Source organism: Nicotiana tabacum, chromosome 13, assembly GCF_000715075.1.
Source record: "Nicotiana tabacum cultivar K326 chromosome 13, ASM71507v2, whole genome shotgun sequence".
NCBI lineage: Eukaryota > Viridiplantae > Streptophyta > Magnoliopsida > Solanales > Solanaceae > Nicotiana > Nicotiana tabacum.
The window spans coordinates 1,337,504-1,349,470 of NC_134092.1; positions in this window are offsets into that span (position 1 = coordinate 1,337,504).

The window sequence follows — 11,967 nt, forward strand, 5'->3', positions numbered from 1 at the left end:
CTATAGGTTTGTTACTTAGCTAAAATGTGTTATTATGCTCAAACATGTTCAGTTGTCATGTGTTAGAAATCATGCCTATAGGTATTCTATTTTGCTCTAAACGTGTCACTTTTCGGTTATTATAGAAATCTTGCCTATAGGTATCCTATTATGCTCAAACATGTTCTATTATTATGTGTTAGCAATCTTGCCTATAGGTTCTTCATTTGGTTCAAATGTGTTCTATTTCTGCTTGCTAGAAACCATGCCTATAGGATATTGAATGATGAATGTCTCAATGTGCTCATAGGACTTTGTTTACATGTGGCTTAATCTACAGATTTAGATGCCATACCTATAGGATCTAAAAATTAGTTTTAATTATAGAAATCATGTCTATCGGATCTGAATCAGTCTTAATTACCGCCTTGCTCGTTTCTTCAACATTGTGCTAATCATCACTATTAGATACCATGTCTATAGGACTCGATTAAGCAGTTCTGAACATATTCTTGTGATTGTCATTGTTAGTTGCTGTGAGAATCACTTAGGCATCATGACTATAGATTTAATCTCTTATGCTTGTAATTAGTAGGCAACTATGTAGGCTGTAAAAAATTGTATTAAAAGGAAAAGTCTTGTAAAACTGCTTGCTTATGAAATCCGGAATCACATAGAAATCTTGCCTATAGGATTCTGCAAACTTATTAAAATCTGCAACTGTCAATATGAATCAATTTGCGTGCATTTGTTGTTTAAGTGCGAAGGCTAACTTGAGTCCTTATTTGCTTATACGTGAAAGTCTAAATTGTTTTGCATGTCGTCTAGTCTTTTCTCCTTTTGAGCAACCTAAGTTAAAGTCTAGAACTACTCCGAGATAGAGGTCCAAATACCTCCTGGACCATAGGCATGAGACGGGTAGTGCACGCATAGGACACGATTTAGAATCAATTAATGCGCTTTAGGTAAACAACTTAAAGATAGTAATCGGGTAGCATGAGATTATAGTCTGTGCCCGCTGAATAATACGAGTAACACCCCAACTCGAGGGAGTTATGAAGTTTATTTATGTTGCCCGGTGTGATCCTTTAGGCTAAAACACTTAGGACCCCCACCTTTGTTTAAAAGTCAATCATTTTTATTTGCCCAATTGTTGTCTCTTCTTCTTGTTTAGATTAATTCATATAATTCGAGTTCGGCCGGGACCCATCGTTGTGGACCTCGAGGAGTGCCTAACACCTTCTCCTCGAGGTAATTTGAGCCCTTACCCGATCTTTGATGACACAACTGGTTAATCCAGAGTTATATGCAAATAGGTGCCCTGACGCACCTTAAAAATCTTTAGGTGGCGACTCTCTCTTTTAACACCCTTCCTTAAAAGAGTTGTCACGTGTTGAAGCCCGATTTCGCTAGAAAAAGGGGCACGACATGTGTCACCTTCAAACAATTAATATAACACCAAATTCGGGGATTCATACCCTCAGAACCAAGTTTAGAAGTGTTACTTACTTCAAACTGTGTAATCTCTTACTCCGCTATGCCTTTACCTCGCGAATCGGCCTCCAAATGAAAATATAAATTTTCCATCAAAAATCCAAAATTTTACCCAAAAATCGCATGTCGGCCCACGTCCTGGAACCTCTAAAAAGTTATAAAATCCGAAAGCCCATTCAACCACGAGTCTAACCATACCAATTTTACCAATTTCTGACATCAACTCGACCCTCGAATCTTCAAATTAAACCAAGAGGGTTTTCTAAATTTTCCAACTTAATTCACCCATTAAATGTTAAAAACAGCTATGGATTCAGATAATTTGACCAATATTGAGTTAAGAATACTTACCACATTGTTTTTCTTAAAAATCTCTCAAAAATCGCCTCTTCCCGAGTTCCAGTCCGTAAAAAATGGAGTCCCATTTTCAGAACTTAAATATTATGTCCATTGATTCCTTCTTCGCGAACACGGCTACTGCCTCGCGTTCGCGAAGCACAATTTTGTCCCGCCCAGTTTCTTCCTTCGCGAATGCGGCCCTTGCCTCGTGTTCGCGAAGCACAAAAATCTGCTGCCCCAATTTCTTCTTCGTGAACACGAGATCCTACTCGCGAACGCGATGGTTAACGACCTCAGGCCTTCGCGAATGCGTAGGCCAACGCGTTTGGTCCAACCCCAGCTCCCTCTCTTCTTCGCGGACGCGACACCCCTCTCGCGTTCGCGATGCACAACCTGCCCAACCCTTCGCGAACGCGAAGAGAAAATCTTGCATGTCCCTCAGTTCCTCTTCGCGAATGCGATGAAGGAAACCAGATAGTGCATCAGAAAAATTCCAGCAAAGCTCCAAGTCCAAAAATTAATCCGTTAACCCTCCAAAACTCACCTGAGGCCCCGGGACCTCAACCAAATACACCAACAAGTCCTAAAACATCATACGAACTTAGTGGAAACCTCAAATCACACCGAACAACGCTAAACTCCCAAATCATACCCCAATTCAAGCCTAACGAAACTAAGAACTTTCAACTTCTACATTCGATGCCGAAACCTATCAATTCAATTCCGATTGACCTCAAATTTTGCACACAAGTTATAAATAACATAATGGAGCTATAAAAATTTTCAGAACTGGATTCCGACTCCGATATCAAAAAGTCAACTCCCTGGTCAAACTTCCAAACTTAAATTTCTATTTTAGCCATTTCAAGCCTAATTTAGCTACGGGCTTCCAAATAATTTTTCGGATACGCTCCTAAGTCCAAAATTATCATACGGAGCTATTGGAATTATTAAAACTTTATTCCGGAGCCGTTTACATATAATTTGACATCCGGTCACTATTTTAACTTAAGCTTTGAACCTTGAAACTAAGTGTTCCAATTCATTTCAAAACCTCACCGGACCCGAACTAATCACCCCCTGTAAAGCATAAATTGAGCAGTAAATGGGGGAACGGGGTTGTAATACTCAATATGACCGACCGGATCGTTAGATATAAGATGGCTTCATTTCAAATCGTGATTGATATTTTATATGCGAAAAAAAGAAAGATCGATTGAATCGCTAAATTATGAAGTGGCGTGATGGTGCTATGGTAAATAAGATTGTTCGGCCGAAAGATGTCATTGCACAACCGTGAAAATAGGTGAGAAAGAGGTTGATGACTATGAAATCACCGAATCGGCAATGGTCTAGATTGAATTGTGTATGTGTAGATAAATTTGCAATTTTGGTGTGTCTCCTTATTAAGAAAAGGTTTGCGTTCATGTGTTTTTTGCGTTAGTTGTGTGTGATAGTAAATGTGTGGAGTCTTTGGAGTCGTTTTGTGATGTCCAAGTAAGTTGCAAATTTAAACAAGTAGAAGGAAAATTGACATTGTAATGCTCCAAGTAGTTTTATTTAAAAGAAAATATTAAACTAATAAGATGTCACTATATAAACCAACCAGTCAAACCTGTGTAAATATGCATCTGTGAAGATTTTTTCCGGGATTGCACATAGCTGGTTTGTGAGGTACAAGGATGAATGAATTCGTGGCTATAAGAGGCTCACCAAGATATGTTGGGTGGTCTCGGAAGCATTTCAAGTAAGTTCCTCTCATTATCATTATATACTGGTTTATTTTGAATAGGTTGTGAATGCAAAATTTAGTTGTTAGATTATGCTTCTTGGTGTTGTAATTTGACATGTTTACCTTCAAAATAACTTTATTGGTTTAGCTTGGATTAAACATTAACTATTTTTTTCTTCTTCTTTTGGGTAAGGTATGATTAAACATGAAGTCTTGGTGTTTAGAACTAGAGCAACATAAAGAATAGGAAAAAGTTGAGCTTAGAATGGTCGAATGAAAATTTGGTTTTTCCAAACTACATGCAATGAGTGATATGCTTTTGAATTACTCGCTGGCATTATTAATTTCTAGATTGTGGTATTTTAGGATCTTCTCTATTTCGCATATAGGTTTTTCAGAATGTCAATTAATAAAAAGGAATAATTAGCATCAATTATTTAAATATAATCATTTTCGTCAAGATGACCAAAATTGTTGAAGGCAATTAAGGATAAAATAAATATATTCGGCTTTTATATTTGTTCGACCACTAACATGATAATGAATAATAATTTTATTTTTTCTCTTTCGGACCATCACAGAAATAATGCTAAAAACTATAACCGTACAAATTTGTTCTCAAATGAATGTACCAACAACTTTTGGTTAATGAATCAAACCCATATTATAAATTTATAGTGTCCTTCTTTTCAAATAAATAACAAAAAAAAATACATGACATGGTAGATGTTATCAGCATGTGTTAATTTAGTCATTTTTCTGGGCGATATTTTATAGTTTCTGAGCCAATATGCAATGGGCTTCTTTTTTACTCTTCATCCCTTTTATCACTCATAGGCAAAAGGGAACCAAAACCCATAAGAGTGGTTTATGGTTATGTTTACCCAAAAAATCGGATATAGTTGAATTTATATGTAGTTCTAAGAATATGTGATATAGCTTGACATAAATCGTACTAGAAGTAGAAATGTTTAGATTCTTGGCTATAAAAATGGGATATGAATGATTGAATAAGGAGAGTGAGTATGCTGAGTAAAACAAGCTCAAGAGATTTATTCTTCCATAGGAGAAGTAGTCTTTTCTTACAATGTGTCCACCTGCCTTGTGCTTACATGGATTCCCCCTTTTATAGTAGAGAAATCTTACTTTATTTATAATAAAAATATATATAGTGGAGAACCCATGATGAATTGTCTCTTTCTCGATTCCCATCAAGATTCTCTCCCCTAGTACGGTTGCAACGGCTCTTGTTTGCGAACTCAATACTGGCTCGAGCTCGGTATTGGGTCGAGCCCTCGGCCTTGGTTCTAGTTCGACATTCGGGGTGAGTGTCAATCGGTCTGTGCGTCTTCGACATTCTGGGTGAGTGTCAATCGGTCTGTGCATCTCCAACTACCTTCACGTTGCCTTGCGGTTCGATTTGGTCATGGGCTCGATAATGATACCGAGTCGACTCCTCGATCGGTCTTGGAGCTCGAAGCTTGTTAGTACTATCTTCGGAACTCATCTTGAAGTCTCACTTCGATCGCTTACCATTCAAACTCGATCAAACGTACGAGGGCCGAAATCTATTTCGACCGTATACAGATAGTCCCCTCGTTTCTCAGGAAGAATGTGGTGAGAAGTGATATGATTTTCAACGGCTCGGTCGGATTATAAGCTGACGTTTTTACTGGATTCGATCATGACATACGTGATAGATGTCCCATCGATTTAGTCTTTCAAGGTATTTAATGCATGTCAGATGGTGGTCGACCACCGCTGATACTGAACCACCATGGTATAAACCTATAAATAATCCCTCCATTTATCATTTACCACTTTTACATCTTCAATCTTCCAAATTTTCTTTACTCTTTCTGCCTTTATTTCGCCGCTAGTAGAGCTACCTTCACCAGCGTTTGGCACCATCAGCCTTTTTTGCCGCTCGTAGAGCCACCTTCACCAGCGTTTGGCACCATCAACCTTTCATCTTTCTTTGCTTTTCTTTTTCTTATGTCAATGGCAAAAACTTCAAAAATCGTACCTCAGAAGGAGAAAGTTTCCTCTTCACGGCCGTCCGGCGACAAGGCGCCGGTGGAGCCGCCTCCCCACGAGTATGTTCCTGACCCGTGTACTCTAAAGATCGATTTTAAGGTTGAAAATCCTTCGTCGGTTCCGGGTCGATGTGAGCACGTGTCGATTTACAAGTGCTCGATAACAGAGGGCGATCTCGAGGCTGTGAGGAAAGACTGCAACTGGGGTCCCGATGTTGTATTGCAAATTCCGTCTTCCGAAGAGAGCATCACCACTCATGTGGAGGAGTTTTTAAGTGTTTATACTTACCCCTTCACGTTAGGTCCCGTCGATCCAGTGATCATTGATTTTTGCAAAAGATATCAGGTCTCCCTCGGTCAAATTCATCCTTCTCTATGGCTCATAGTAATCTTACTTCGTTTCTTCTCCAACAAGGCCGATGGGCTGGATTTCACCCTAAATCACCTCATACGATTGTATCGGCCTCAAATCTTTCGAGTACTACTCAGGCTCCATCGTCGGGCATCGAAAGCTTTAATGTCGAGCATCGACGAAGACAACGATCGGGGTTGGATGAGTTGTTATATTCGGGTGAGGATCCGTGACCTCATCCCAGAAGAGAAGATATCGTTCCCCGAGGAATGAAATTTTGACCGTAAGTGATTTTCATAAGGCGTTGCTTTTCGTATCTTTCTATGATTCTATCTGATATCTTTCTCCGATATACAGCTGCCCCTTTGATGCCACAAGTGGTACCCGACCTCGAGGATTGGGTTCGAAAGTTAGCCCCGACTTCCTCTTATGCCGAACGTGCTTGGCGTGATTTGGAAAAAGGTAGATGGGAGGCCAAGAATTACGGCAAGGGTCACTTCTCATATTTTTAGAAATGTTTTTATGCTCCATTCGTTACCGACTTCCTTTCATGCAAGTGTAACCAAGGATGCCATTTTGAGGCCTTCGAGTGGTGAGGAAAGAACCAAGTCCCCGATTCCGGAACCGGGGAAAGATAAAACGCGAAAAGCTGTCTCTCGATCAGAGGACCCCAAGCCCAAAACTCAAAGGGTGAGGAGGAAGGAAGTCGCTCTTTCGACGGACTCGGTCCAACGACTGAGAGAAGAAGAAGAAGAAGATGATGCTTCGGCTTTGGTGATCTGATCTGTGAAAGCTATCGAGGTCGCCAGATTTTCTCAGCTGATGACGGCTATACCGGTCGGGCTCAGTTTCGATACCCCGAGTCTCGATCAGAGCGTCCCGAGCAATTCGCTCGGGACCATGGGTCATTTGCCTTCTCTTCCGACCTTTTCTGAGGAGGCGTTAAAGGAAGCTAGAGAATTGAAGACCTTCGATATGGGCGGAGGCTCTAGTGTAGGGGACCCTTTTCGGGATTGCTTTACTGGAGTCGATGATGCCTCCGATATTAGTGACGCTTCTCTTCTCCTAGAAGAGGCCTAACATTTCATTTCTCGGGTAATGATTTTACTGTGCTTGGTTTCTTCGTTCTTTTCCAAACCTGACTTGTGTTTTTTCCCTATTGTGTAGGCCATTAGCAAGTTTCGAGTCGACCTCAGCCAGTGTGAGGTCGAGCTTCAGAAGGTCTTGGGGGAGAGAGATGCTTTGCGGCTTCTTTGCAGCCAAAAGGACGAGTTTATAAAGGACCTCCAAGCAGATTTGGCTAAGGCTCGTGAAGAAGAGGCCGAACTAGATAATCAGGTGAGCCTCATTCTGTTAGAGTATGGGTTTGACCCAACTGTGGAAGCTAACCCTTCATTATCTCAGCTGCAGTAAAAGGTTGAAAAGATCGGGTTGCTTCGGGAAGAAGTCGATCAAATCAAGGCCGAATGTGACCGGTGGAAGGAGACTATCGACCGCCTAGCTGCAGAAAAAGAAACCATCTTGGACAAATTATTATCGGCTGATGTTCAGCTTCGAAGCGTCAAGCAAAAAGGTTCGGCTCAGGCCAAGAGGGTCGAGGAGCTTGAAACAAGGCTTGCTGAGGCCAAGACGAAGATTGAGTCGTCGAAAGTCATGGCGTACAAGTCCATTGCCGTGTATCGGGCCGATACCGAGGCTGAACAAATGGAGGCAAGAGAGGTAGCAGATACTGCCGACACTCGAGCACATTGGGTTGCCGAACTTGCTAAGTGTCGATCTCGGAGGGAGACCCTCGAGGAGATACATGCTTGAGGTTTCGACCTTGTTGAAGAGATAAAAAAGGCCAAAGAACTCAAAGCTGATGCTGAAGCCTTGGCTTCCGATAGCGATGATGGTGATGATGATGGAGGTAGCAAGAACAGGTCCGAAAATTGGGAGAGCCCGGTGGAGAAGAGACCGCTCTCGATGATAACCCAGAAGCTTAGTCCTTAGCTTCTTCTATGTTGCATTTATTTATGTAAACCATCTTTGTATATCTATACAAATATCTTTTTCTTTTACTGACTAGCTTCGTGAAGATTTCATTCATGCATTTTTCTTTTGGCAAATATACTACTAGGCGGGTTGCCTAGTAGCTATTTTATTAATAATAAAAGAAAAGAAAAACCACAACGGAAGAGTACAAGTAAGAGGGGAAAAAGCTATAGTAGTGTTGCCTCTATGCCTTGGCTATATAATCACTCCTCTGCGCCTCCATTGCCTTATGATGGCAGCCTCATGTAGAGGATCATGGTGTAGCTGCCGGCAGAAGTCTCACGAGGGCATATAACCTCATACCTGCTTGGATCTTCCCATAGGCATAACAATATAGCTCACACATATTGTGCTAGACCTTACCTTACAAATCCTATTGATGCATAATAAACCTCATCTACTAACAAGCATGAAGAAAAAATGAACTGGAAAGAACTAGGTACTCTATGATCATCACAGAGTTTTATAACATACTCTGTGATGATATTACAATTGATGATACTTAAAAAGTGATAAAGTAAAATAATGTAAAAAATTGAGTCTTGCCCCTCTTTCTTCAACCTTTTGAACTCTTCAATTTGTAGCTCATTGGCTTCCTCTTCCACCGTCTTCAAAAATTCTTCAAATTTTATCATTTTCTCTTTGACCTATTTGACCTTGTAGAGGTCGTAGGTACAACTGCCTTTTGCTTTGCATTTCTCATTGGAGGTTTTCTAATGACAACCTCTTATGTTGCTTTGTCGTCCCAACTATGTTGCATGTCTGGTGCCTTCTTCTTGTATTTGTTGGATCCGCTTCGCACATGTCTTGGTAAAAGATCTCCCTCCCTAGCTATAATGTTGAAGGTGGCATCCAGTAGTGCATCCTCTTCTCCTTCTTCATAAAAATATTGACCCATATGCATCCCAAAATCGTCAATATGTCTGTACTCATTCGACAATGCTATTTGATCTTTCCTCTGATTATCAAGACCTCTCAATGTTTCCATGTCATGTGAAACAAGAGCGTGGATGATATTTTTTGGTGTCAAATTGTATGTTGCAATTAATGAAGTGCTAATTCCAGTAGATGCTGCCATGTTCGAGGATGAAATTTGGATCTCATTTGAATCTGCTGAATTATTTGTCTTTTGTTGCTGTCCCGAAGGTACAAATACAACAGCGTTTGGACTCAAACCTCTCCTCTTTAGAGCAGTTGATGTTGAGTTAGAAACTTGCTCCTTTTGTACCTTTTCTGATGCTTCCTTTGATCGTGGGGTGGCAGGTAACAGTGCTGCTGCATATTCGTTATTACCTAAATACATTTCTGCAGAATCATGTTCCTCCTCCTCAACTTGGTCAGCCCAAATCTTTTTATTAGCTGTCAGTGCACTCGACTCTCCTTGCTGCTCCTTATAGCCTGCTATATCATTTGTTGATGCTTGAGAGAGTGAGATCATACCTGTATTTGACTGTTGGTTGTTGCTCGTTGAGATTAGCTGCAGTCCAGAATCATCAGCATGTTCACCAAAAGACTCCATCGATTGGGATGGTATCTCAAAGACTAAAGTATTCAGCGTGACCAGAGGTGCATTAATCTTTGTAGTTGTGTTCATTATCATAGCTACATGTGCATCCATTAACATTTTATCCAGCTCCTGATTGGAAATTTGCATTGTAGGAGTAACTGCAGCATGTTCTTGACTTGCCTCACAAGTGCGATCGTTAACAGATACGATCTCAAGTCGTGAACCTATGCCCTTTGCAATTTTCTGCTTATTTTCACTCGCTATAGTGCCTTCTGTATCCATGATTTGTTTTATATCATCATCAATCTGTTGCTCCTCATTGTCTGACCCATTTATAGCATGCTCGTCGTCATTTATTAAAGTGTCAAAAAAATTTGAAATCATAATTGCTGTTGATGGTACAATCTTATTTTGAATGATTGGAGATTGCTTCTTGCTAGGTGATCTAGTCACCCTTGTGCAGTTGTTACCCTTTGTATCTAATTTGCTTGGAGCATTAGTTGAATGCACTGTATTATCAAGAACCTTCCCTGCACTTGTACCCAATGAATGAGCTTGCGTAGGAGTATGTTGATTCACACTTTGTTTCACAGAAACAATATGTTTAAATTCCCTATTTGCTGCCTGCACAATTCCAGCTAAACCTTGAAGTTGTTTAGTCTCTGAATTGCCCAACTTAGTGTCTGTTGAAGCTGCATACCTCGATGCCTCAACACTCAAATTTACAGTAGGATTCACAACCCCAGTGGTTTCACGCGCACCTGCTGTTTTCTGTGAGAAAGTAGTCTCCAGCTTTGAAAGCAAAGCCTCAGTAATCACTTCTTTAGGACCTGTAGAAACTGCATACTCCCATTCCATAACATCTATATGAACAACAATTCTTTCATCTCTCAGAAGAGCATTTGATTTTTGCATTGTTTGGAAATCAGGCTTTTGAGTATCTCTTGTGTCCAGTGTAACTGACTTGGTATCAAAAAAATGTCCAGTTGTGCCTGGTGAATTAAACTGCCCAGCTTGCACAGCAGTAGATACCAGTGCTGCTTGCTTTTCAACTAGATCAAATAATGCAGTATTATCTTTAGCAGCTATAGCAGTCTGTTTCCCCCCCTCTAACACCTGCGAAACCTTATTCATAGCTACTGCAATCTCAGTATTACATGAAAATCCTCGCTCATTAACACTCTCCTTTTTCCCTAAAAAATTTTAGTTTTTTTTGCTGGATCTGTACCAACTTTTCCTGAAGAATGAGGTACCTGCCCAGCTCTATTCTCCTTCCCATCAGTTATCAGCAGGACATTAGTTTTCCCATGTTCATTACCTGTTTGCTGCCCATATTCATCATGTTTTTGTGTTGTACCTGGTCCCTTTCTAACCCCAAGTAAATCACTACCAAACACAGTATTTGAATTAGCCTTCAACTCCTTAGAAACTCTAGCAAGTGCAGCAGTCACTAGAACTGTTGCAACACCAGAAACAGTTGGTACATGTTGGGCCTTAATAACATCTGATCTTTGACCAACTCCATTAGTATTTGTAGCAGCAACTCGGTCAGTTGTGGCATTCTGAGAAACCAAAAGCTGCACTCGATTATTAACATCTCCTTCATAAACATATCGATCAGCTGTAGCTTGATCCTCCTGCATTTGAATAACATCAGCTGATTTCCCATGCAAGTCAGCTGAACTCACATCACCACTAGCACCTAATGCCCCAGCAGTAGCATATGTTAGTGCACCAGATGTAGATGTGACATCCTTCAACCTCCTCTCCTCTCCAATAGTTTAATGATTCCCAGATTTATTATGAACTTGTGCACCATCAGATATTTGGTGTATACCCTTAATACCTGTTGCCTCAATCAAACCTGGCAGTCTCCCTTTTTCATTAAGCAGTTTCCTCAAATCCCCTTGAAATTTCTCAACTAACTCACCTTCATTATCCAATATCTCTTCTTCACTTTGCACGACATCATCTTCTTCACCTGGCCTGCTCCCCACAACCTTTTCATTCAAACGCCGACATGTATTTTCATCATGACCTTGGTGTTTACAGTGATTGCAATATAATGGCAAGTTATCATATACAAAATCTTGAAAAACTTCAACCATTCTGCCTGTTCGTTTGTCCAGAAATTGTAGCCTCAATTTGTCTGGTAATTTATCCATTAAATCAAGGATAACCTTCACCCTTGCAGTAGTAGGACGTGACTTAATCTGAGTAGCTTTGTCAATGGCTATAGGCTTGCCTACAGCTGAAGCTATAATAATAATGCATTCATTGCAAACAACTCCGTTGGCAGATTAGGCAAGGAAATCCAAACCACTGCCTTTGTCGTTTCCTCCTTTACATTAAAACCAACAGACCATGAAAATACCATGATTTGGTGCTCCTTACCATTGTATTTAAAGTAGTTAACTCACCTCGCAAGTGAGTTAACAAAATCTTCATGTTGATCAATCCTAATAAGCAATTGTCTAGGTGCAAGTTGGCCGAT